The sequence below is a fragment of the Chiloscyllium punctatum genome, chromosome 10, assembly GCF_047496795.1.
Source record: "Chiloscyllium punctatum isolate Juve2018m chromosome 10, sChiPun1.3, whole genome shotgun sequence".
In the NCBI taxonomy this organism is placed as follows: Eukaryota; Metazoa; Chordata; class Chondrichthyes; order Orectolobiformes; family Hemiscylliidae; genus Chiloscyllium; species Chiloscyllium punctatum.
In genome coordinates this window covers 84,242,465-84,269,023 of record NC_092748.1, presented here as the reverse complement: position 1 = coordinate 84,269,023, position 26,559 = coordinate 84,242,465, and the positions used below count along the sequence as shown (strand labels likewise).

Genomic DNA, 26,559 nt, shown 5'->3' with positions numbered 1-26,559 from the left:
TGTTACTTATTTGCTGTTACTAAATGAATATTATAATGATTCATGCTAGGTCTATATCTGATTTCGATATGGGAACAAATTGCAATATATCTAAATTTGGTGACAACACCATACTGCATGGGAACAAGGGTGCAAGAAGACTTGGGTCAGCTAATTGAGTGCGCTAGAACATGGTAGATAGAATAGAATGTAAATCAGTTTTCCTTTCTCATTCAGGGGTGTGAGCTTCAGTGATTCGGCCAGCATTGATTCCCTATTCCATATGCCCTGAAGGAGGTGGTGGCAATCTGCCTTCTTCAACTGATGCAGTCCATTTGTTAGGTATACCCACAATCAACTCAAAGAGACAGGCCATTTAAGACTGAGGTAAAGAGGAATATCTTCATCCAGAAAGTGGCAAATCTTTGAAATTCTGTACCCTAGGGAAATGGAATACCTCATTCAAAGAGTCATAGATCTGTACAGAATGGAAACAGACCCTTCCATCCAACTCAGCCATGCCAACCAGATAACCTAAATTGATCTCATCCCATTTGCCAGCATTTGACCCATAACTCTCTAAAGACTTCCTATTCATGTACCCAAGAAGATGCCTTTGAAATGTTGTAGTTGTACCAGCCTGTACCACCTCCTCTTGTAGCTGATTTCATATGCACACCATCCTCTGCATGAAAAAATTGCCCCCTCAGGTCCCTTTTAAATCTTTCCCCTCTAGTTTTGGATTCCCCTAACCTGAGGAGAAAACCTGGCTGTTCAGCTGATCTATGTCCCTCATGGTCTTACGAACCACTAAAAGGTGACCCCTTGGCTTCCAATGCTCCAGGAAAAAGAGTCAGAGTTTATTTAGCCTTCGAGGAGAAAGTGAGGACTGCAGATGCTGGAGATCAGAGCTGAAAATGTGTTGCTGGAAAAGCGCAGCAGGTCAGGCAGCATCCAAGGAACAGGAGAATCGACGTTTTGGGCATAAGCCTTCCACTATAGCTCACATCCTCCAATCCTGGCAACGTCCTTGTAAACCTTATCTCAGTTCTTTCAAGTTTCACAACAACTGTCCTATAGCAGGGAGACCAGAATTAAACATGGTATTCTAAAAGTGGTCTAGTCAATGTGCTGTATAGCTGCAAGATGATATTCCAATTCCCAAACTCAATGTACTGATCAATGATTGAACAGGTTCCGACAGAAATTGACAGGATCCTGGACTTTGATGGCATTCAGGTTTTTGGCAATCATGCAAGAAACTGGTATTGAAGACAAGATCAGTAATGATCAAAATGAGTAGAGCAAATACATTGAATGCATTACTCCTGTTCTACTGATTTTGAAATCTAATTTTTAAATCAAAACACTTCAGCAAAATACTTGTTAATTCTCAGAGAATAAAGGATAAGATATGAAACAATACAGACGATCTTCAGTCCTGGTAGATGTGTATGTAGATACACTTAGTTGTTAGTCGGATCTTCAAATATAGTTATTTCTGGAGATTTCAAGAGGCGGTCTCCTCTTTTAGGGAGGATAGCATTTTCAGTTCTCATATGGGATCTTCAAGATCTTCTCAGAAAGGTACAAAGGTTGATCTGGGAGTCTTTCTTTTAACAGGTTATATCCCAACAATATCAAATGGCTACACCCCTGATAGCCACAAACTCAGGCATGTAACTGTCAGTAAGTCCAGAACTGACTTATGGAAGGGTCACTTAAACCAAGATGTTAACTCTGATTTCTCGCCACAGATGCTGCCAGACCTGCTACACTTATCTAACAATTTCTGGTTTTGTCTCTGATTTACAGCATCTGCAGTTCTTTAAGTTTTATTTAGTAAATCTATGAAGTTAGCTGCGTGTACGTGGCTTCTTAAAAGTGTCTTTCTCTTTAAAAAGTGTCCGATAATGTCTGTTAAAAAAACAGGTTCATGTAACCTTTCAACATCCCAAATTAAATCATTTTCATGATCCTTCAGACACAAATTTTAAAAAATATACCAGTAATGGAAAAATCTTTATAACATTTCACAATATTGTTATCTGGAGTTGCACGATTCTTCCCTACTGATATGAAAGACTGGTCAAGTCTTTAGTTTGAGGACTATTGACTTTGATTCTGATTCACTGTCAGCCATTTCTCCACTGAACAACCTTCTAGCTTTTGGATAGCTAATAGTCAGTCCCTTTCCTTATCAGGAGGATTATAAATACCCCAACTTTCCTTTGCAGATGAATTATTTCCTGCTAACTCAAGTAGTTTTGCATAATAACATCAGTGGGGTGACCTTTAAATATATGAATCTTCCTGATGGAAAATAGCTGTGCTGGTCAAATGAGTACTCATTTCCTTGGTGTATCCTGGATTTCTGAACAAGGTAATTGCTTTTTACATTGAACAGGCATGATAATTTTTACAGTATCCTGCACATTCAGACTGGGTAGTTTCTTCTTTTTGATTATGTCTTGAATCTGGTTTCCATGGAGTCATGTGCAGTCCATAATCATTTTGTGAAAGAAGCTTTCAAAAGCTCAATCTGCATTTACAAGTGTGTTCATGTGAGTAAACTCTTTACTTCAAATTGTTGATAAGGTTGGATATCTTCATTCACCCTTTACAATGCAGTCAGGCTTCCTCAGAACCAGTGTTTTAGTTTCTCTCTCTCTCTCCCTTTGTATATCATCTACATGGGCATAAATAACACCTAAGTAATTTGAGTTGATTGAAACATTAATATTGGTTGAATGACAAATTTTCCACAGAAATATATCTTCTAACAGTAGTATATCATCTAGTGATAGTGGAGGGCCCTCCACCTGATGAAGGAGCATCGCTCCAAAAGCTAGTGTGCTTCCAATTAAACCTGTTGGACTATAACCTGGTGTTATGTAATTTTTAAACTTTGTACACCCCAGTTCAACACTAGCATCTCCAAATCATTTCCTAATGGAGATTACTCTACTTTGTTGAATTGTTTACATTTGTAAATATAGTAAACTCATTTGTCTTCAAAAATCATTTTGTTCTGGATTGAATGGATTCTCTACCTTTTTGTTACCTTCAGCTACTATAGCATCAGTGCCCCCACTTATCACCATGTTGTATCAGGTTCTAGATTCTAATCATCAACAGCTCATTGTGGGAAAAGTTGCATGTTATGAATACTCCTTTCTTATTGAATATAAAGATCTATCTCATTATAAGTGGTAGAGAATTGACCAAGTGAGGGTCTTAACAAGAAGGCACACTTGTTTCGCATAATATATTATAGTTTATTACACAATTGCAAATGGCATAACTAAAATTAACTAGTTAGGAATAAATACAGCAATCAACAGCCAAATGTGTCACATCTGACTCCATAAGGGCTTCGCAGAATACAAACCATTTCTGCACTCAAAGGCTGCATAGGTAGCATTATTAGATTGGCTGGAGCTGATGCAAATTCAACAGCAACACATACAGAGCAATTAACTTATCAAGATTCAATATGAGACAAAACTGAGAACAATTTCATTTCCCAGAAAGATTGACAATATATGGAAAGATGCATGAAACATTTCAAAGTTTAACTGTAGTTCCTATTTAGTTAGCCATCTTTTCAACTGCTGGCATCTATTCTCATTCTCCAGCAATCTTCCATTTCTTCTGTAGATGCGACACCATTAAAATCACTATAAAGCCCTTTATTTTGTAATTAGCTGTACCAACACAAATGATAAATCGGTGAATTTCATGACTGATGCAAAAAGTCTCCAGTCACCTTGGATTTCTGAACTTTAGACTTCCACACTGAAGAGATCACAACATACAAGAAATTGCAAGAACATAAATAACAAACCTCTCAGTTTTAGGCAGTGAGTAACAATTTCTCTAAAATAATTCACCTCAACTTCAATGTTAAGCATCCTTGGAATGCAGGCCATTGATTCATGAAATTAAGCTGAAATATGCCCATTCTATGCCTGTAAAACAAATGTGTTCCTAATTATATATAAATATATATAAATGCCTGTGTATGCATGCATGTGTGCATGGGGATGAATTTAGCTTACCTTTACATTGTAGGATAAAAATAAGCTGCAAACAATATAAGGATCCAAAATTTAAAGGAGATATTTTATTCACTTGAGGGACCTGGGTGTCACTCGCACACCTAGTTGCTCTTGAGATAGTGGTAGTGAGCTGTCTTCTTGAAACTCTGTTGCCCACATGCTGTAGGTTAATCCATAATGCCTTTAGGAAGGAAATTCCAAGATACTGACCCAGCGATTACAACATTTGCAACTTACAGCACAGAAAGTAGGTAGTCAGCTAATGCAATTGTGCCAACTTCTTCAAACATGGTATCCATTCTTGTTCTCTCGCTCATTCCCTGTAGCTTGTGCCCTTAATATTCTGCCTTCATTTATGCATTTATCCAATTCTCTTTTGAAAGTTACTGCTGAATCAAGCAACTCTTCCAGACCATATTAACTTGCTTTATAAAAAAGAATTTTCCATTTCCAACTATGATTTGCATAATGTACAAAATTACGCACACAATTTTTCAAAATCAAAAGAGTCAAGGCAAACTGCCAGTGACAGCTAGATCCCCTAATACAATTTTCCTAACTATAAAAACAAGCATCAAGCTCAAAAGCCCACCTATCATCTTGATTAAATTTCATAGAAATGATACTTTACATATCTGCCTGTCCATAAAACCCCTCATCAACCAGATTCACACACCAGAAACTCCAGCTCATGCTGCCAAAGAGTTTCCAACCATTAAAATGAAAGAGATAGAAAATTATTAGTGATGGCACACAAATTTTCCAATGTGCTGGGCTGCCAAATGATGCTACCTGTCAGCACTGCAGACTCGGAAAACGACTCCTTATCTCTGTAATTGCTCTTTGAAGAAAGTATATCATTCCAATTGAAAATCTAATACTATGGATAGCAGTGAATTTTAAGTGCAGATCTGCAGTCCATCCTCATCTTCCTCACATTGTTATAATATAGAAAGCACAGAAGTTATTTTGAAACAGGCCTAGGCAATTACTTGAAAAGGGCAAATATTGAAAGGGTTAAAGAAAGTGGGAGAACAAGGTTATTAAGATTGGATTACATGAAGAAAAAATTGGTGGAGACTCCGTCTACTGTTCAATCATTTTTTGCAGTAAATTCTTTTTTAAAAAACAGTGAATAGTGGCCTAAAGTTGCACACTAACCCAACTTTGATATCAATAATGTATTTCTTTCTCCTTTATTTAATTTGCTTATACCCAAAATTATTGTGCTGATAGACAATGAGAACAATCCGTCACTATTTACCTGACCATACTCCAGTCACAATCTTGTACATCTTCAACAAGAGACATTTGTCACCTGCTCAACTCAAGTGGTATAAACTTGACTGTCTGAACTCATTTTTCACGATTTCTCATTCCCACTAATACCTCATTGATCTAAAATGCATCTGCCTTTATTATTCCAAAACAAGATCCTCAAAGCTGCTGACAATGGAGTAAAATTAATTTTTCACTTGGGAGTAGGCTCGAAGGTGGGGGAGAGCTTCGAATCATTTAGACAAAAGATGGGGTGAAGTGTTCAGGCCTTTCCAAATCCTTCTAAATTCGGAACAGAGACAGTTAAGGATTGTCTTGCTGCTTACAAGTCAATTAAGATTCATTAATGACCAATTCAAGTGTATATAAAGATGTTATCCAACCATAGCTGGTAAAATACTAGTGGTTGAAGAGACCTTAAGACAAATAGAATACGCCTAGTGAATGCCAACAGTTTCCCTGTGGCACAGTGAGGTTGTGAGAGGGCCCTCCTATTTGGTATCCTTTACCCAAGCAAGGTCTGGCCTGGCCTTTATTCACCAGAGTTTAGAGAACTCATTCATTAGAGAATGAGAGGTGTTCTTATTAAAGCATATTAGACACTGAGGGGGTCTTGACAGCGTAGATGATGAGACAATATTTCCACTAGGGAGAGTTTCAAACTAGGTGACAGAATAAAGGGACATTTAATTAAAACTGAGATGTGGAGAAACTTCTCCTCGAGGCTCATGAACATCAGGAATTCTCTACACCAGAGTGTTGTGGATGCTACATATTAAAAGTATTTAGAAAGGGAAGATGAAGGCTTTTAAAATATCAAGCAATTGAGATCAAGGAACTAGCAGGAAAGTAGGAGTTGAGGCCGAGGCATTGTTTTATAGAATAGCTAAGCAGGCTTAAGGGGACAAAAATCCTACTCCTAGATTCATTTCGTGCGTTCTTGGGTTCTTATGGTACTGCTTGAATTACACACTTGACGATGAACACCTCCATCTCATAGGGGCCAGCCTAACTGCCCAAGCTGGGCAAGTCCTACAAATCTACTCGAGCACTGAATCTAGAGTGTATACATTTGATTTGGCAAGACAAGGTATAAACCAGAGTTCAACACAATTGCTCCAACCCAGAATAGATTGGTAATAGGGACAATGCAACATAATCTGAGGGTCTTTGTACACCAGACACTGAAAGTAAGTATTGCACCATTGCAATTGGTTTCCATTGCGGTCGGAATCAAGAAGAGGAGCAGAGATGTCTTGCTGTAATTGTATGGTGCCTTGAGATCACACCTAGAGTATTGTGTGTAGTTTTGGTCTCCTCATCTGAGGAAAAACAAGTGTGTGCAATGAAGACTTCTCAGACTGATTTCTGCGATAGCTGAAGGGAGACTAGATTGATCAGAACTATATTCACTAAAGTTTAGAAGAATTCAGAGGGATCTCATATAAACTTATAACATTCTATAAGGGCTAGACAAAGTAAATGCAGCACAGACATTCCTGATGACTGGAGAACCATGGTTACAGTCTAAGAATATGGTGTAGGCCATTTTCGGATGGGATACTTATGACCAACGGAGATCCGCAGGGATTGGTGCTGAGTCCACTTTTGTTTATTTTTATATAAATGATTTGGATGAGAATTTAAGAGGCATGGTTGGTACATTTGCAGATGACACCAAAATTGGTGATATAGTCAACAGTGAAGAAAGTTATCTAAAATTACAAAGGGATCTTGATCAATTGGGCCAATGAGCTGAGGAGCGGCAAATGGAGTTTAATTTGGATAAATCGAGGTTTTGCTTTTTGGTAAAATGAACAAGGACAAGACTTATCAGTTAATGCTAGTGCCCTGAGTAGTGTTGTCAAATAGAGATCAAGGGGGTTTAGATACATAGTTGTTTGAAATTTGGGTCACAGGTGCGCAGGGTGGGTAAGGCAGTATTTAGCATACTTGCCTTCATTGCTCAGACCATTGTGTATTGGAGTTAGGACATCATGTTGTGCTTATATAGGACATTAGTGAGGCCACTTCTTGAATACTGTGTACAGTTCTGGTCAACCTGCTACACAAAGTGTATTCTTAAGTTGGGGAGGGTTCAGAAAAGGTCTTACAGGATGTTGCCAGGAATGGAGGGTTTGACTTTTAAGGGATTTTTTTCATTGGAGTGGAGGAGGTTGAGGAGTTATCTTGTAGAGACTTATAAAATCATATGGGCATAGATAAGGTAAAGAGCATACGTCTTTCCTCTACGGCTGGGATATTTAAAACTAGTGGTCATAGGTTTAAGGTGAGAGGAGAAAGGTTTAAAAGGGAATGTTTTTCACATAGAGGATGGTTCATATGTGGAATGAACTGCCAGAGAAAATGATAGATGCAGCTACAGTTACATTTAAAAGGCATTTGGGCAGCTAAGTGTGAAGTGATTCACTTTGGTAAGAGTAATAAAAAGATGGATTACTGGGCTAATGGTCAGATACTTGGTAGTGTGGAAGAGCAGAGGGATCTTGGTGTCCATGTACACAGATCTCTGAAAGTTGCCACCCAGGTAAATAGTGCAGTGAAGAAGGCATATGGCGTACTGGCTTTTATTGGTAGAGGAATTGAGTTCCGGAGTCCTGAGGTCATGCTGCAGTTGTATAAGACTCTGGTGCGGCCGCATCTGGAATATTGTGTGCAGTTTTGGTCGCCATACTATAGGAAGGATGTGGAGGCACTGGAACGGGTGCAGAGGAAGTTTACCAGGATGTTGCCTGGTATGGTAGGAAAATCCTATGAGGAAAGGCTGAGGCACTTGGGGTTGTTTTCATTGGAGAAAAGAAGGTTTAGGGGTGATTTGATAGAGGTGTACAAGATGATTAGGGGGTTAGATAGGGTTGACAGTGAGAACCTTTTTCCACGTATGGAGTCAGCTATTACAAGGGGGCATAGCTTTAAATTAAGGGGGGGTAGATATAGGACTGATGTTAGGGGTAGGTTCTTCACTCAGCGAGTCGTGAGTTCATGGAATGCCCTGCCAGTAGCAGTAGTGGACTCTCCCTCTTTATGGGTATTTAAGCGGGCATTGGATAGGTATATGGAGGATAGTGGGTTAGTGTAGGTTAGGTGGGCTTTGATCGGCGCAACATCGAGGGCTGAAGGGCCTGTACTGCGCTGTATTCTTCTATGTTCTATGTTCTATGTACATGAATAGGAGAAGTTTAGAGGGATATAGGCCAAATGCAGGTAAACAGGACTAGTATAGTTTGGGAAACTTGATTGGCATGGACTAGTTGGACGAAGAGCTGCATGACTCTATGATTTTATTCAGAATTGCGCTGAGGAGGAATTTCTTCACCCAGAAATTTGAGATCCTATGAAATTCTCTGGCCCAGAAAGCAGTTGAGGCCAAAGCAAAGAATGTTTTCAACAAGGAATTAGATACAGTTCTTCGAGCTAAAATGATCAAAGGTTATGAAGCGAAAGTGGGAACTGAGTACTGGGTTGGATGATCCTTTTGATTGGTGGAATAGCCTCAAAAGCTGAATGGCCTACCCTGCTCTTTTTTTTCTGTGGTTGTACTAATTTGCAAGGCATCCATTATCTCTGTTTTGTTTTCTGATTTCAGTTTGGTGGATAGTCTTTTGTTGAGAAGTTTGAAATGATCTTCTGCGCTATGCTGTCATTTTTCCACCTAGCTCAGGTACTGACACTCAGTGACCATATCAACCAGAATAGAGCTGGTAGCACATGCTGCTGAGTATAACACTGCCATGTATCTGCAAGTGGCTGAGGAAGGAACAACCCACTTTGCTGGCACTTTGAGTTACCAGAAACCAGACATCTGCTGAGCCCCAGTACAGGGTGATATATCCTGTCAGCAGTTGAGAACTTCATACAAATGCATAGAAATAGGAGCAGCAAGCAGGTTTATCAGAGGGACCGGTGACTTAAAGATTGGAGGATTCTACCACCATGGAACAGTACAAAGAGTGTCTACTAGATGTATGCACATATACACCACTTACCTAACTATAAGCACTCAGTATTAAAGGCAATATGACAGAGGGATAAGGAATTTTCTCCTCACAAAGAGTCAGGGCAGTATTGTATTAATCCATCTTATTACTTGGCAAGTCAGATCCCAGACTGAATCTGAATTGATAGTTCATATTTATTTTTTATTTAACAAAACTGTCATTTACTGAATGTAATGCTGCAGATCTGGCTTTAACAACAAAACAGCACTTTATTACATAAATGTAAGATTAAATCGAATAACCAAAGCTATTTGTGTATTAATGAAATCTGTAAGATTTCAAAACACACAGTAAGATTGCAAACCCATCTCTTCTGACACCATAAGTTTACAATACTCAACACGAGAGAGAATTCCTTTCTTCATCATATCTGTAAATTCAAGCCCCAAGTCTCACCATGGCTGACTCCCATGAGTGATCTAGCCAAACAGCCCCAAATAATGAGTGACCAGACCCATGACTGACATCTGTGCAGCTCTCTGGACATAAATGAGGTAAGATTAACTGATATCAAATGCTAATGGATGTGAATAGTAAATAGGCTTCTCACCGCTCACTAGCAAGATTCTAGTTTCAGCATTGAACAATTGCTTGGATAATAAGATTTTTTGCTGTCAACATTGACAATCTCACCTGGTTTTCTCAAATTTCCTGTCATTGCCAACATTTTGCAGTGATTGGAAAGATTCCACTCATTAACTCTGTTTCTCTCTCACCACAGATATTGCCTAACTTGTTGAGTGCTTTCCAGTATTTTGTTTCCCCCCCCCCCCATCTCAGATTTCCAAAATTCACAATAAGCAGTTTCAAATTCTTATCCTAAAATATGGAAGCTAATGGTGAGGTTACACTTGTAGCTAAAAAGATAGCATATTCACCACTGTGAAGTTGTAGAAGAATTTAAGTGAAACAATAATCTTTCCATTTCACTCTGTTACATTTCAAAGCAAAAATTGTGAGATAAGATTGTTTGTGGAGTCCTCTCATTCATTACTACCACTTTCAATAAATCACTACTGCGTGGATTGTCTCTGTGCAATGTTTAATGAGGTGTTGCCTGAATGAGGAATTCTTTTCTCCCCTTTCTCCAAGGGGATGAAAAAATTAGAAGATACATGGTCCTTTTTAAACAGTGGCTCCATACAGGATTTAAAACAAAAATCAGATACCGCAACAAAACATGAATAAATGTGCCAGCCACAGCTAAATTGTTGAATAATGCAGCTGAATGACTAGTTTCAGCTGGGGCAATGTTAAAATCCATGTTGGCTCACTAATGATGTTCGGGGAAGGAAATTGCTGCTCTTACCTAGTCTGACCTTAAAGTGACTCTAGAGGCACAGGTTAGTGGTTAACTCTTAACTACCCTCTGAATGGCCTAGCAGGCCTTTCAGTTCAATAAACTGCTAGAAAGGAAAAAAAAACTGAATGGACCATATAGCATTAACTAAAGCACTGGAAAAATTAAGGGCAAACATGCCCTGTCAATCTTGAAAATTACTGGATATAGGTTTGCTCGCTGAGATGGAAGGTCCGTTTTCAGACATTTTGTCACCATACTAGGTAACATCATCAGTGAGCCTCCAGATGAAGCACAGGTGGTATGGCCTGCTTTCTATTTGTGTGTTTAGGTTTCCTTGGGTTGGTGATGTCATTTCCTGTGGTGACACCATTTCATGTGGTGATGTCATTTCCTGTTCTTTTCTAGGGGGTGGTAAATGGGATCCAAGTCAATGTGTTTGATGATAGACTTCTGGTTGGAATGCTATGCTTCCAAGAATTCACGTGCATGCCTCTGTTTGCCTTGTCATAGGATGGCTGTGTTGTCCCAGTCAAAGTGGTGTCCTTTGTCATCTGTATGTAAGGACACTAGTGAGAGAGAGTCATGTCTTTTTGTGGCTAGTTGATGTTCATGTATCTTGGTGCCTAGTGTTCTGCCTGTTTGTCTAATGCAGTTGACCTCATTATTCAACATGTATTATTTGCCTAGTTTGGATTATCCAAAAGGCATAAAGACCAATAAGTCACCTGGACGAGGTGGGATACATCTTAGGAAATAGCTACAGAGTTGTGGATGCACTGGTAGTAGCCTTCCAGGAATCCTTAGATTCTGAAAAATTCCGAGAGGATTGAAAAACAGCCAATGTAACACCTTTATTTGAAAAGTAAACCAGATAACTATAGACCAGTTAGGTTAACATCTGTGATTGTGGAAATGGTAGGGTCTTTTCTGAAGGATGTAACAGCAGAGCATTTAGAAAAACATAATATAAGCAAGAAGCATGGCTTCATGAAGGTGAAATTATGCCTGGTAAATCTAGTGGACATTAACAGCATAGGTAAAGGAGAAGCAGTGGATGCAATATGTTTAGTCCCCCAACAGGGTTGGCAAGAGGTATCCTCAGGTCTCCGGCATCTACAGCAACAGAAGAGATTAAACTTACCTTCTGGAGAGAGCTTGGTCATGGAGGCAGCAGTGGCAACGGCATCAGGCCTTCATCAGGTCCGGAGCCTGACAGTGGCTGTAGGACTGGAGCGGGGAGTTTGGTGGTCAACTAGAGGTCTGGTGCACGGCAGCACCTGGGGGCCTGGATCAAGGTTTTGACAGTCGGAGATCAAGTCCAATGTGGGAAGAGCAAGCCCAAGGCAGCAGTGAGGGAGGTCCCCCTGCATCTGCAATAGTGGCAAAAGCAGGCAGTCCAAGATCTCTCAGAGAGCTGGCTAAAGTAGAGGAGATTGGACGCATGTGGTGAGTGCAAGCCCAGCATGACTAAGCACTTTAAGGAAGACTTCTGAACTTTTGATTTGGAGATGCTGGTGTTGGACTGGGTGTACAAAGTTAACAATCACCTGATGAAGGAGCGGCGCTTCGAAAGCTAGTGTGCTTCCAATTAAACCTGTTGGACTATAGCCTGGTATTGTGTGATTTTTAATTCTGAACTTTTAACTTTGTTTCTTCACTTCTCTACTTTGTACCTTATATTTTGAACCTAAGATAGCATTGGAAATGCTAACACTGTACTCTTTTCACTGTACTCATGTACTTGAGTATGCATGACAATAAAACCTGTTTCTAATTTATTTGGATTTTCAAGAAATGTTTGAAAAGATACCACAATTTTGGGGTACTTAATAAGAGATAAGCCCAATGTGTTGAAGGTATTTTATTAGCATGGGTAAAGGATTGGTTAATTAATAGAAGACAGAGCAATAAGTGGGGGAGAGAGGTTTTTGGAATTGCAAACTCCAACTACTAGAAATCGGTGTTGGGCCACAATTATTTGCAATATTTATTAATGCCTTGGATGAGAAATGTCAATATACTTCAGTCAAATTTGCGGATGACAATAAAAAAGATTGAAAGCAATTGGTGAGGATGACACAGTCTCTAGAGGGATATATACAGATTAAGCAACTAGGCTAACAGTTATCAAATGGTACTTAAAATAGAGATACATCAGATCGTGCACTTTGGCAGGAAGATGAGAAGCTAAGTATTATTTGAATGGAGAAAGGCTGCAGGAAGCAATGGAACAATGGGATTCGGGAGTCCTCATTGAGGAATCACAAAATGTTAGCATCCAATTTCAGTGGGTAATAGAGAAGGCAAATTAAATGTTGACCTTTATTTCAAGGATAATGGAATATAAAAGTCAGTGGGTTCTGCCAAAACTATCCAAGGCACAAGTCAGACCACAGCTGGAATATTGTGAACAGTATTGAACCCCTTATCTCAGGAAAGATATATTGGTACTGGAAGCTGTCCAGAGAAGGTTCACTAGGCAGATAGCAGGTACAGTGGAGAGGTTGTACAGATTGAGTGTGTACTCTTTGAAATACAGAAGAATGAGGGATCATCTTATTGAAACATACAAGATTTTTAGATGGAGAGGTCATTTCACCTTGTGAGAGAATCTAGGACCAGGAGCATAATTTCAAAATAAGGGGTTGCACATTTAAGACAGAGATGAGGAGGAATTTCTTCTCAAAGAGTCGTGAATCTGTGGAATTCTTTTCCGTAGAGCCCAGTTGATGCTGGGTCATTAACTATATTCAAGGCTGTGATGGGTTTTGATTCAGCAAGGGAATCAAGGGCCATAGGGAAAAGGCAAGAAAGTAGATTTGAGGATTATTAGATCAGCCCTGATCTCCTTGAATGGCAAAGCAGTCTCGATGGGCTGAATTGTCTTATTCTGCTCTTAGAAACATAGAAAATGGAAAGAGTAAACCTTTCACCTCTTTAAACCTGCCCCACCATTAATATGGTCATGTCTTCTCATCCAACTCTGTCTTCCTCCTGATTTCACCCCAAACTCTTTGATTCTTTTAGCCTCAACAAATGAATGCCTTGGAAAGATTCAACGGTTTAGCTTCAACTACTTTCCATGGAAGAGAATTCCTGAAGCTCACCACAGTCTGGATAAAGAAAGTTTTCCTCATCTCAGTCCCAAATGTATCCTTAGACTGTAACCTTTGGCTCCAAACTCCCCAGACATCTGCGACAACCCTTGACTACTTCTGTTCGAAGTATATAGTTTCCATGAGATCCCCCTTCATTCTTCTGAACTCCAGTGAATATAGTCCTAACCAATCTAATCTTTCTTCATATGCCAGTTGTGCCATTGCAGGAATCAATTTGGTAAATCTTTATTGCACTCCCTTCATAGCCAGAACATCGTTCAGCAGTAAGGAGATCAAAACTGCACACAACACTCCAGGTGTGATCTCACTAAAGCCTTTTACAAGTGCAACAACACAACCCTGATCCTATATCTCATGCTCTTTATGGTCAATTCATTTCACAAGAGATCAAGAAATGGTTGGAGGCACTGGATGCTGCAAAGGTTACGGTTCCTGACAACATTCAAGCAAGAATACTGAAAACTTGAATTCCAGAACTTGCCATGTCATTAGCCAAGTTAATCCGGTATAATGATACCACTAGTGTCTACCCAACATTGTGGAAAAGTTCACAGGCATCTCCTGTACATAATAAAGCAGAGCAAATTCAACCTGACCAATTACCACTCTCACAGTCTACTCACTATCATCAATAAAGTGATGGAAGGTGTGAACAGTGCTTACATGCAGCACTTACTCAATCACAGTCTTCTCATTAATGTCAGCGACATTCCCTCCTTGGTCTGAATCTGAACAACAGAACTGAATTCCCAATAGTGAGGTGACAGTGACTGGTCTTAATCTCAAGGTTGCATTTGACCAAATATGGCATCAAGAAGCTCTAACAGAAAACTGGAGTTAGTGGCAATTCAGGGCAAAATTATTTCAAGTTACACCTGGAACAAAGAAATGCAGTTGGGGGAGTTCAGTCACCTCAGCTCTAGGTGGTGTTCCTCAGAGTGGGGTTCGAGGCCTAACCATCTTCAGCAGTCAATGAACTTCCTTCTATCATAAGGTCAGATGTGGGGAAGTTTGTTGATAATAGTACAACATTCAGTCCTCTTTGCAATTCCTCAGAGACAAAAAGGAGTCTGTGTCCAAATGTAGCAAGACCTGAACAGTATCCAGGTTTGGGCTAAGAAGTGGCAAGTAATGTTTATGTCACACAAATATCAGGCAATGACTATTTCCAACAATGGAGAATATAACCATCACACCTTGATATTCAATGACAATTCCATTACTTAATTCCTCACTATCATCCTGGAGGCTAACTATTGACCAGAAACTGCACTGGACTAGTCCTATAAATATTGTCATTGCAAGAACAGGTCAATGGCTAGGAATCTTGCCATGAGCAACTCACATCCTGTCTTCCCAAATTCTGTCCACCATCTCCAAGCAGCAAGTCACGAGTGTGATGGAATACTCCCCACTTGCCTGGATGAGCACAACCCCAACAACTCTGAAGAAGTTTGACATCATCCAAGTCAATGCAGCCTGCTTGATTGGTAGTTTAGATCAGAGTGGTGCTGGAAAAGCACAGCAGGTCAGGCAACATCCAAGGAGCAGGAAAATCGACGTTTCGGGCAAAAGCCCTTCATCAGGAATAGAGGCAGGAAGCCTCCAGTGCGGAGCCATTGTGTTTTCTTTATTTACCCTACCAAAATGCAACATCTCAAATTTATCCATTTTGAAATTTATTTGCCAGTTAAATACTCGTTCTGCATGTTTAGCAATCCCATGTTAACTGTCTTCTGGAATTTGATCGAATCCATAAATCTTGAAATTGTACTTCCAATTCCCACGTCTAAATTGTTTAAATCGGTAGTAAATTACAATGACCCTATTCCTGATGAAGGGCTTTTGCCCGAAATGTCAATTTTCCTGCTCCTCGGATGCTGCCTGAACTACTGTGCTTTTCCACCACCACTCTGATCTAAACTCTGGTTTCCAGCATCTGCAGTCCTCACTTTTGCCGTGCTTGATTGGTATCACATTCACAAAAATTAATGCCCTCCATCGAGTCTCAATAGCAGCAGTGTGTACTATCAACAAGATGCACTGCAGAAATTCATCAAGGATTCTTAGACATCATCTTCCAAATCTATGATCACATTCATGTAGAAAGATAAGGGCAGCAAATGCATGGGAACACCACTACCTGCAAGTTTCTCCTAAATCATTCACCATCCTTCCTTCACTGTCACTGGGTCAACACGATAAATCATTCTTAGTTTCTATTCATAATATCCACATTTGACACGATTATTCCAAATGTCAAATGAGATGTCCATGTAATCCTGGTCAAAATAAATAACCCTGAAAACTGAGCGGAATGCTCATCTTGATGGCTAATACCTACCTGTGCATAAAAAGATTGGGATCTCTGCTCCATACTTTAGGATTGTCCATTTAGACTGGGCAGCGGCTTCTAGTGTTGAAAATCGTGAAAACCATGAAACACTAAGTCAAAGTCAATTATTTTGGTTTCAGTTCCAGGCGCTTACTAAAAGAACCATATAAGATATTTGTACGTATCTTGGCAAGATTTTAAGAGACCTCTGAGTGTTTGTGGGAAAGAAGCTCATTTTTCAACGATCTGTTGATTTTTTTTAAAGAGGTTACTGAGTTGACAAATGAACATTGTCCAAGGCATGTAAGGTATTTGGATTTTTAAAATGGCCTTTGACAGTATTAGAAGTAGACAAACCTACACAGAGGCCACTGGGAAAAAGAGAACAGATCTTTGGTGAAAAAAGGATGTCTTGCATTTCTGTAAGCATAATGTTGTGATTAATGGCAGCAGTTCTGCACGGAGATGATTTACTTGTGGAGAGTAAATCTCCTGCAGAGATTTGTGATGGCCCTATTACTGTCCAAAAGCAGTGCTAATGATTTTGAGGAAAGTGATGAGGAAACTGTAGGCAGACTCATAAATGACACAAAGATGTTTGGGGATAAAGCTATGGCTGAGAAAACTCACCTACACAATCAGAACTAATTGCGATGGGAATAGGCCCTGTGAATAAAGGATTACAATTAATGTTGAAAAATGTACCGGGGGGGGGAGGATAAAAGCCCATGAAAATGTTCAGAGCAGAGCTGCAGGTAAATAAATTGGTGAAAATGTTTTCGTTCTCACAATGGCTGGATTTTTTTCCACCAGAAATGTTATCCTTGCCAGGATTAATTAGTTTGTGTCTGTTTGAATAAGATAAATCAAGGATAATTAGGGGAGATGAGTACAAGATAGTTAAGCGTGAAATCTTGTTAAATGTTAGGGAGGAGCAAAGCAGTCCTTTCGTCCAGGGAGCACAAAACTGGCAGTGTGCTAGGTCAACCTTACACCTGCACCATACGTCAGCAACTTACATGACAAACTTACTACACATGCAGCAAGCAAGCAGACAATCTGTAGGAGGCTAGTCCCCATTGAAGACCATGGAGGTGCCTATCAGGTGATCCTGGCACAGTAAGTCAAGAGCAGCTTCCCATGCGAATTCAGGCAATGACTCACAGTTAAGCTTTCATTCGAAGTCAGTGGTTCCATGTCTCTCTAGTCCAGGAAGTGCATATGGTTAGACTTTGGCTCCATAGCATCACATCCAGGGGATGAAGCCATGGTTGGGTAGAACCATACAACAGTGTGTGGACACATCTTTTTTTTACTCGTTCATGGGATAGGCCAACACTTATTTCTAATCCCTAATTGCCCAGGGCACAGTTAAGACTTAACCACATTGTTGCAAATCTGGAGCCACATGAATGTCAGACCAGTCAAGGATGGCAGTTTCCTTCCTAAAGGACATGAGCGAACAAGATGGGGTTTTCCTGACAACTGACAATGGATTTCTGGTCATCATTCCAGATTTTTATTGAATTCAAATTTCACCATCTGCCATCGTGATTCCACCGCAAGGCTGCACACCTCCCCTGCAAGTTTACTCAGGCGTGTGGGCCATCACCAGATCAGTCCAATAGTCCATTCAGTAAGAAGAAAATGAGAGAGGGAGGCCAAGTGCTACCACATGCCTCAGCAATATACTGTTCTGAAAAGGGGCATGTAGGCTCTGGGCAAGGGCATTGTACAATTGTGAAGGTGGGAGCAGCAGGATTTGCAAGAGCAGAAGCAGTGGGGATGGCACAGTGGCTCAGTGGTTAGCACTGCTGCCTCACAGTGCCAAGAACCTAGAATTAAATCCAGCCTCAGGCAATTGTCTGTGTGGAGTTTGCACATTCTCCCCGTGTCTGCGTGGGTTTCCTCCCACAATCCAAAAACGTACAGACTAGGCACATTGCCCATAATGTTCAGGGATGTGTCAGTTAAGTGCATTAGTCAGGGGTAAATGTAGGGGAATGGGTTTGGGTGGGATGCTCTTCAGAGGGTTGGTGTGAACTTGTTGGGCCAAAGGACCTGTTTCCACACTTTAGGAATTTTATGATTCAGTAAAGCATGGCTGAGAAGGATATAATGCCAGAGTGAGAGTCATCCAGGTCAGAAACATTTGAAGGCATGCAGAGTGACTGGTGTGGCATACTGCAAGGATGGGGGAATAGAATGAGTGATGAAAGAAATTACATGCAATAATGAGAGTAACAGAACTTGAGCCTTAGTTGAAGGTGCATGTGGTAGCAGACATAGATTGTGGGTGAGGTAGCAGAGAAAAGACGTGACTTACCTCAGGAAATGGAGAAAGTGATTTCTACATTTCTGGCCATTCCTCAGCATCAGGGAGATGGTGATGATTTGGATGATGATCTCAGTCTAGGCTGCCAGCATCTAGTGTTGCAACCTCCTCCTCCAGTCCACCGGGAAGAGGATGTCTCTCCTTTGCAGCACCATGTCCAGCAGGACCTCCAGGTCCCTGTCAGAGAACCATGAGGCCATCATCCCCTTTCCATCACATTCAAGTTCTGTCCATCAACATACAGGGCAGCTTCATAATGCCAGTGCTCATCCAGGTACTTAGCAGCCTTCTAAGGGTTGTACAGATGTACAGGATCCCTGTCTTTCAATAGATATCCACTGATTAGAAAGATGTACCAGGAATGTCACATAGTAGATGAGGCAGAAACTGCATACGGGAGAACACCACAGGGACTAGGTATGTAATAGCAGAGATTTATGAAAGGGAAATAATAGCTCTACTGGAATTCTTTGAGACTGTAACTTGATGAGTTGATAAGGGGAGTAGATGAAGGAACTGAGGACATTCTGGCTATGTTTGCAGATGATACAAAGATAGGTAGAGGGATAGGCAATATTGAAGAAGCAGGGAGGCTACAGAAGGATTTGGACAATGTAGGAAAGTGGGCAAAGAAGTGACAGATGGAGTACAGCATGGGTAAGTGTGAAGTCATGCACCTTGGAAAGAAGATGAGAAGCATGGGTTATTTTATAAATGGGGAGAAAATTCAGAAGTCTCAACTGCAAAGAGACTTGGGAGTTCTAGTCCAGGATTCTCTCAAGGTAAACTTGCAGGTTGAATCAGTAGTTAGGAAGGCAAGTGCAATGTTGGCATTTTTTTTAGATGACTTGAATATAAAAACAGGGATGTACTTCTGAGGCTCTATAAGGGTCTGGTCAGACACATTTGGAGTATTGTGTGTGACGTACAGGCCCTGGAGTGGGTTCAGAAGAGGTTCATGAGACTAAACCCAGAAATGAAAGGTTTAACATATGAGGAATGTTTGAGGACTCTGGATCTATATTCGATGGAGTTTAGAAGGATGGGGGGGGGGGGGATCTAATTGAAACTTGCAGAATACTAAATGGCCTGGTCAGAACAGATGTTGGGAAGATGTTTCCATTGGTAAGAGAGACTATGACCCGAGGGTACAGCCTTAGAGTAAAGGAGAATGGAGATAAGGAGAAACCTCTTCAGCCAGAGAGCGATGAATCTATGGAATTCACTGTCACAGAAGGCTATGAAGGCTAGGTCATTTAATATATTTCAGACAGAGATAGACAGGTTCTTGATTGTCAGTGGGATCAAGCATTATAGGGAGAAAGCAAGAGAATAGGGTTGAGAAACTTATCAGCCATGATTGAATGGTGGAGCAAAACTTGATTGGCTGAATGGCATGATTTCTGCTCCTATATCTTATCCATGGGCTCCCATAAGACCATATGATTTATTTTGAATTTCACAAGGTGGTGGTGAGCTGCCTTCTTGAACTGCTGTAGTCCAAATGCTGTAGGTTGATCCACAATGCCCCTAAGGAGGGAGTTCCTGGATTTTGACCCATCGACTTTCACCAAAGTCCCAAATAAGAGATTAGTATGTAAAACTAAAGCACATGGGATTAGGGGCGGTGTATTGAAATTTGTAGAGAACTGATAGGCAGATAGGAAATAAACAGTAGGAATAAGCAAGTCTTTTCCACATGGCTGACAGTGGCGAGTGGGATACCAGAGTGATCAGTGCTTGGATCCCAGCTACTCACAATATCTTTCATTTTTAAGGGAATATACCAGGCTGTCCAGGAAAAAAAAGTCTTCTTGAATATAGCACATTATTCAACTTGTGCTGCCAACATTTAACTCCACTAATTGCCCTTGTGAAGATAGGGGTCAGAGTTCTTGTTGAACAGCTGCAGTATTAGCAATGCTTTTATACACATAAGGAAGTATTCCAGCTAACTATACTTCTGGACAAGTCAGATCCCAGAATGAAGCCTAGCTTGATGGATCTTTCATTTATTTCAATTATTGTGGTGGTCAATTGCTGAAGCATAACTACATAAGGCTAAGAGTTTCTTTGATATATTACACAGAAGATAAAAACAAAAAGAAAGGACAGGCATGCCAATTTATATAGATAGAGAAGACTGTTCAAAACATTTTAAATCACCCAGCAAAATAAGTTTCAAACTGTTTCCCAACACCATCACTTTACAGTGATTCAAATCCAGAGAAATTATACTTGGATATCAAAACTATAAGGTTTGACTTAACGGATTCTCCCTAGCTTCTGACCTGTGATCTATGCAATATTCTTATATGGGTGCTTACCAAACTGAGAGTTTCTGCTTTTTCAGCCTCTAATAACCTTCAGATTTAAAACCAAACAATTCTGATCTGAAAGTTGCAATCCCAACGAATTTGGTAACTTATTTCCTTAACTGCTCTGAATGAACTCCTCACTGGGTGAGGGATTGTGCTTGCATCTGAACCCACAGGTCTCTTTTGAACTGCCTGAAAAATATTAAATCACTGGGTTTCCCAAGTTAAATACAATCTTTGAATTTCTTCACAAAAAAAATCTTTATTAACTCATGGGACATAGGTGTCACTGGATTGCCAGTATTTATTGCCCATCCCTATTTGCCCTTGAGAAGGTGGTGGGGTGCTGCCTTCTTGAATTGCTGAGTCCAAATGCTGTGGATGACCCACAATTCCCTTGGGGAAGGAGTTCCTAGATTTTGACAAATCAACAATGAAGGAACGGTGATATATTCCCAAACAGCAAGTGATAGACAGAGCTAAACACTTCCACAATTGATGGACTAGATCTAAGCTCTGCAGTCCTGCCACATCCAGTTGTGAATTGTGATGGGCAATTAAGCAACTCACTAGAGGAGAAGACTCCATAAATATCCCCATCGTCAATGATGGAAGAGCTCAAGACATCAGTGCAACAAATAAGGCATTTGCAGCAATTTTCAGCCAGAAGTGCCAAGTGGACAATACATGTTGGACTCCTCCAGTGCTCCCCAACATCACAGATACCAGACTTCAGCCGATTCTATTTGCTGTATGTGTATCAGGTAACAGTCAGAAACACTGGATACTGCAAAGATTATGGGCTATTACCATGTTCTGGCAATAGTACTGAAGACATGTGCTTGAGAACTTGCCACTCCCCGAGCCAAACTCTATTATAGTTATAACAGTGGCACCTGCACAATGTGGAAAATTTACCAGGTATGTCCTGGGCGTACAAAGCCAGACAAATCCAACCCAGTCAATTGCCACCCAAACAGTCTACTCTAGATCATCAGTAGAATAATGGAAGGTGTTATCAACAGTGCTACCAAGAAGCACCTGCTCAGCAATAGCCTGCTCAGCGATGTCCAGTTTGGGTTCTGCCAGGACCACTCGATTCTAAACCTCATTACAGCCTTGATTCAAACCTGAAGTGAGTTGACAGTTACAGACTTTGACACGAAGGCCACAATCCCCTGAGTGTGCCATCACGGAGCCCTAGCACAACATGAAACAATGGGTATTGAGGCAAACCCTCTATTGGTAGGATTCATACCTGGTACATGGGAAAATGGTTGTTGTTCTTGGAGGTCAGTCATCTCAGTTCCAGGACATCTCTATAGGAGTTCCTCAGAGTAGTGTCCTAGGACCAACCATATTTATCTGCTTCAAAGACCTTCCTTCTATTGTAGAGTCAAAAGTGGGGATGTTCACCAATGATTTCAAAATTTTCAGCACCAACCCCTCCAATACTAAAGCAGTCCATGCAAGATCTGGACAACATCCAGGTTTAGGCTGATAGGTGGCAAGTAATGTTCATGTCAGACAAATGCCAGGCAATGACCATTTCCATTAAGAGACAAATAACCTAATCAGCATTCCTCAACATTCACTAATGTTACTATCAATAACTCTACCACTATAAATATCCCTGGGGCCACCATTGACCAGAAACTCCTCACCATATAAATATAGAGGCTATATGAGCAGGTCAGAGGCTAAAAACACTACTGCAAATAACTCATCTCCTGACTGTCTAAAGCCTGTCCATCATGTGCAAGGCCCAAGTTAGGATGGGTGCAGCTCCAATAATACTCAAGAAACTTGACCCCATCCAGGATGAGGTTGCCTGCTTGATTGGCACAATATCCACAAGTATCCACTCCCTTCATAACCAATGCTCAGTAGCAGCAGTGTGTACAGTCTACAAGATGCATTAGAGAAATTTACCAAGGATCCTAAGACAGCACTTTTCAAACCAATAACTACTTCCACCTGGAAGTTCTCAGGCAGCAGACATATGGGAACAACACCACCTGCAAGCCACCTATCATCCTGACTTGGAAATTTATTGTTATTCATTGGTCCAGATCTTGGGGCTCTTGAACATGGACTGCTTCAGTATCTGAGGAGTCACAAATGTTGCTGAACATTGTGTATTTGTGATGGAGGGAAGATCATTGATGAAGCAGCTGAGATGGTTTGGCCCAAGACTCTACCCTGAGGAACTCCTGCAGTGATGTCCTGAAGCATGAGAAATTAATCACCTCCGATGTTTATACTACATGTCATAAACCCGAGAGCAAAATCAATTTGCCATTAATGTTTTTGAGACTTTCCAGTAAGCCTCTGACATACTGGATTAGGTCATTGTTCTGGAAGGACTGTTATATCTTATTTTTAAAACATATCTTCACAAAAGCAACCAGCACACATCTGTCACTAATTAAAACTCTAAAAATAATATTTGTTTAAATGAATAATACACTTTTTGAAATACTTGCACAGAGGCCATTATCCCTTCATCAAGTCACCAATTATTTACATGCGCCCTAACCAGCCAGCTTAGGGTTAGTCCCTGCAATGAGGAGATTCTCTGAATCTCCTATTTATTTTTGTCAGCCAGAGCTCCCTGATTGGTGCAGGTTAACAACCTCAGCCAAGGATCACATAGAGAATGATATCCACCTGGTCCACGTTCCAATCACCATATCTTTCATTACAGTGAAAAAAAGAGTTCTCGAGGTTAGAACCAGTGAGAGTGAAGGGATTTCTATCACTCTCTTGAATTGTCTTGCAGATGGTGAACAGCTTTAGGAATGCCTGATTGAAGGATTTATGTCTGAAACATCGATTCTCCTGCTCCTCGGATGCTGCAAACTTGCTGTGCTTTTCCAGCACCACACTCTCAACCATCATCACGCTCAAATAGGTGGCACGGTGGCTCAGTGGTTAGCACTGCTGCGTTACAGCACCAGGGATCCTGGTTCGATTCTCGCCTCAGATGACTGTCTGTGTGGAGTTTGCATATTCTCCCCATGTCTGCGTGGGTTTCCTCCCATAGTCTGAAGACATGCAGGTCAAGTGAATTGACCATGCTAAATTGCCCATAGTGATAGGTGTATTGGTCTGGGTGGCTTACTCTTTGGAGGGTTGGTACGGACTTGTTGGGCTGAAGAGCCTGTTTCCATACTATAGGAAGTTGAATCAAATGACTGTAGCACCAGCTGGTCAGAAGTATTGAGTTATCCTAATGTACACAACAACATCGTTCAGATCAAAGTAGAAGCAAGGTTCTTAGTAGAAAAGCTTATGGCCCCATTTTCAAACAGCAGTATTATCCACTTCTTCTGAATAAATATTTGGGACAACCAAAGAATGGTAAAGCGTGGTCAGTGACAAGGTAACACAAAAGCATACAAGCCAGTTCTGCTATAACGCATGTTTCTTCAACGCAAATTGGCTTTAACGCATTTGAAGAATTTAGACCATTATTTGTAGAACGCAAACTTTCTTTACCATATTGGCTATAATGTTGTTTTGGCCCTGTTAGTTTAAATGACACCGCTATTGCATGATTTTCTTTTAATGCAAGGTCGCACAGAATGGAACTATCACATCATATCAGAACTGACCGTACTTTGTCAAGTGAACACACGCAAAGAAATCATGGTTTCAAGTTGGAAACTGAGTTTGCATCAATTCGAAAAATCACAAGCTCAAATCATCTCTCTCAGTAACACAGCAGGTCAAATGGTTGTATAGTAACAATGCATTTCTGTTGGACGGCAACACAAATTGGAGTATGAGATACTGAGAGCAAGCAGATCAGGGTTTTTCAAGGATGGTGATTGTGAGGATGGATTTCACTTTCTGATGAAAAACTGTGACATTGGTTTGTCTCATAGACCTGACCATGTGGAGCCCCAAGTCGCAAGCTGTGGATCTCAAATTCATAGATCTGTTACTAACAGCTTTCATATCACAATTATTTCTGAACTTGGAGAAAGTGGACATGCTGAAGAAATGGCTCAAAGTTTGTATGTACACTGTTTAGGATGGTTTAATTTAAAGTGTTAATTTAGTTTTAGTTTTAGAAGGGAAAAAATATCCAGTGTTCAATTGTTCAGTATTTGTGTGTGATTACAGCAAAATGAAAATTAAATTGAAACAAGAAGCTGTAAACATGAAAGTAAACATTTTAGAAGCATTGTAAATGCTTCTGCTCAGTCATAGAAGCTGATTTGTCATCACTACGTTACTCAAAGATATAAAGAACAGCATAGTTTAATTGTGAATAATATCTCAACTTCAAAAATGAAAAATACTTACTCATATGAATTTTAACTATCTGAGGGAATTAATATACTAGGATTTCTATTCCAGACCAAGGCTGTACTATCTTTTAAAAGGTATTTGAACTTCATCAAGTCAGGTACATCAAACATAAAGTCTGTGAGAACATTTCCCATTGGTGAACTATTAAAGTGATTATTAAAGTGATTATTTCCCTGATACACCATTAATATGTCTGCAACTTTAGTTGGTTCATAAATCATATTGATAAAATTCACTGTGATCCTCACACAACCTCAAAGAAATGCAAGGAAAATATTCTAAGTTATATTAGTAATTTATATCACTGACTTGTAGTCAAGTTCTCAGAATTGAAGGGTACCTTTTAAATATTTGGCACCAGTCTTAATCACACCTGCTAAAATGTATGCAATTTTATTACCTACGTTATGGAAACAAGCCATTTGGCCCAACAAGTCCACACCAACCCTGTGAAGAGTAACCCACCCAGATCCTATATTTACTCCTGACCAATGCACAATGCACAATGCACTATAGGCAATTTAGCACAGCCAATTAACCTAACCTGCACATCTTGAGACTCTGGGAGGAAACCTACACAGACACAGGGAGAATGTCTGTCTGTGTAGAGTTTGCACAGTCACCCAAGGCAGGAATCGAACCCAGATACTGTAAGGCAGCAGTACTAGCCACTGATCCACTATGGGTCCCTAATAACGTCAGTGAAATCACACCTCACTTTGAATTGGATAGCTTCTGTAATCTTTCTGTAAAAATGTTTATGGTGCTGAGTTAAGAGACTGCATTAAAAGCTTTTTTCTCATGACTGTTAATTGCAATCTGCAAAGAGTGAACAGTAAAAATGAGCAGCCGAGCAAAAAAGTAGAAAATTATACTCAGAATGAAAGACAGGAACAAACAGGTCGATAGATTAGTCAGTGGATGAAGACTCATGAAGAACATGGATATAGGGTATTCACTTCCAAGTGTGAAAATCAGAATTATTGCTGAACTGGTATATTTTATGGGAACATTAGTATGATGTACAAGGTGAGAGAAGTGAGAAAACACAGCACAGTGTTTCAAATAGTGGAACCAGCATTACAAGAATTCACAAGTATTTGTTCATACTTTAACTCAATATGGAAATAAAGTGCCTTCCCTGAAGCAATGTGACAAAGAAACATCTAATCTTTTCCTTCATTCCCTGAACACTTTGAATTTAGCATCAATTTCTCTATTTCTATTTCCAAAAAATTTTACATTATTTTCCAGATGGAAAATAAATGTGACTGTATCTTGAAACATATAAACAGTTTACATTTCCCAGAGGAAAATATATTACTTGCAATTCCTAGCATTTCCATTTAGTATTCGATTGGATTGCTTCATATAAGACAGTGTTGAATTGTACTTGTGCTGCTCACCATTATACTACTGGCACAAACTGAGTCAGTAAATTCTGGCGGAAGTCAGTTACTGGAACATGTAAGATTTTATCTATTGATAATAT

General features: G+C 40.2%; 1 protein-coding gene across 3 annotated transcripts in view; it reads right to left on the bottom strand.

Annotated features, from left to right (window-relative positions):
* The window catches only part of thsd7ba (thrombospondin, type I, domain containing 7Ba), a 908,760-nt gene that overhangs the window by 497,590 nt on the left and 384,611 nt on the right, over positions 1-26,559 (bottom strand). The gene's annotated exons all lie outside the window — the stretch shown is intronic.